Raw genomic sequence first — 2,062 nt, forward strand, 5'->3', positions numbered from 1 at the left:
TCGTTATTTATATCCACATTGTTGTAAGTTAATACTTGTTGAAATGCATACACATACTCGTGTTCTCCTTCCTATGGCACCTCATTCATTACACACCACAATCTCTTGAATCTTATAACATACTTTTCCTCTAGTACATAACATGTACACTTTCATACACTAATCAGTATTCACAAGCATTCCCTTTCCTTTATCCACTACTTTTCTCCTTTCCGTCTAATAACACTTATAGTGAATAGACGTTGATGAGTAGGCAGGCAGGCTTATCTGTCGGTGTGTGTCCTCATATGGGAGAAGAGACCGATTCTGGATGCGCAGCACTTCCCACAGGTGTTGCAATGGAAAACATCTCCAGAAGTTGAGCCCTGCTTCCTTCGCTCACGCTTCTCCATAATGGCCAGCGTTCTCTTGTTTTCAAACGTCCTTTATACCACTAGAGCACAGCGTCCTCCAGCGAGAGCGGTCAAGGGCATCACACAGGAATGCCTGGAGGGTGCGGAAGGTGGGGTCAGTGGAAAGGGAATGGAGAGAGAGAGAGAGAGAGAGATGTCGAGATGGGGGTCAGTGAAAGAGATTGACAGAGAAAAAGAGTAAGAGAAAGAAGAGTGTGTGCGAAACTTCGTACAGAAAAAAACAACAACCAGAAGATAATCTGGGACTGGAGGTGAAAGAGGGAGACTGCAGAGAGCAGACAGAGAGACAGAGACAGTGTGTGAGCGAGAGAGTGACAGGATGAGAAAGAGAAATGGAGAGACAGAGACACACACAGCCGGAGACGGCCGAGAGAGAGAGCGAGAATAAGTGTGTGTGTGTGTGTGTGTGTGTGTGTGTGTGTGTGTGTGTGTGTGAAGAACACAGACGGACAGAGAGAGAGAGAGAGGGGGGGGAGGGGAGGAGGGGGGAAACGGATAGAAAGGAAGGAGGGGAAGAGAGAAGAGAGAGTCGGCGAGAGAGATAAAGACTGCCGGGTTGACCTTTAGTATTCCAGTGTGGGATGGAGACTTTGACCAGAGAATTGTTCTCCAACCTGCGAGAGAGAGAGAGAGAGAGAGAGGGGGGGGGGGAAGGGTGGCTGTGGATAGGGAAGAGGGGCAAGGCAAGGGCAAAAAGTATTTCTTGTGTCCCCTGGGGGCACTGGAACGTTACATACATTCCGACTTCGTTTACACATACCATACAGATAAAAAAACCAGTGATGTAAACACACAAAAAAAGCCCCGGCATTCACGCAAACACTGACGCAAAGAGAGAAAAGAAACAGAGAGAAAGGTGGAAAGAAAGAGTGTGAGGGAGAGAGGAGTGAAACAGAGAGAAAGGTGGAAAGAAAGAGTGTGAGGGAGAGAGGAGTGAAACAGAGAGAAAGGTGGAAAGAAGGGGTGTGAGGGAGAGAGGAGTGAAACAGAGAGAAAGGTGGAAAGAAGGAGTGTGAGGGAGAGAGGAGTGAAACAGAGAGAAAGGTGGAAAGGAGTGTGAGGGAGAGAGGAGTGAAACAGAGAGAAAGGTGGAAAGAAGGGGTGTGAGGGAGAGAGGAGTGAAACAGAGAGAAAGGTGGAAAGGAGTGTGAGGGAGAGAGGAGTGAAACAGAGAGAAAGGTGGAAAGAGGGAGTGTGAGGGAGAGAGGAGTGAAACAGAGAGAAAGGTGGAAAGAAGGAGTGTGAGGGAGAGAGGAGTGAAACAGAGAGAAAGGTGGAAAGAAGGAGTGTGAGGGAGAGAGGAGTGAAACAGAGAGAAAGGTGGAAAGAAGGAGTGTGAGGGAGAGAGGAGTGAAAGAGAGAGAAAGGTGGAAAGAAGGGGTGTGAGGGAGAGAGGAGTGAAACAGAGAGAAAGGTGGAAAGAAGGAGTGTGAGGGAGAGAGGAGTGAAACAGAGAGAAAGGTGGAAAGAAGGAGTGTGAGGGAGAGAGGAGTGAAACAGAGAGAAAGGTGGAAAGGAGTGTGAGGGAGAGAGGAGTGAAACAGAGAGAAAGGTGGAAAGGAGGAGTGTGAGGGAGAGAGGAGTGAAACAGAGAGAAAGGTGGAAAGAAGGAGTGTGAGGGAGAGAGGAGTGAAACAGAAAGAAAGGTG

Source organism: Babylonia areolata, chromosome 11 (assembly GCF_041734735.1).
Source record: "Babylonia areolata isolate BAREFJ2019XMU chromosome 11, ASM4173473v1, whole genome shotgun sequence".
NCBI lineage: Eukaryota > Metazoa > Mollusca > Gastropoda > Neogastropoda > Buccinidae > Babylonia > Babylonia areolata.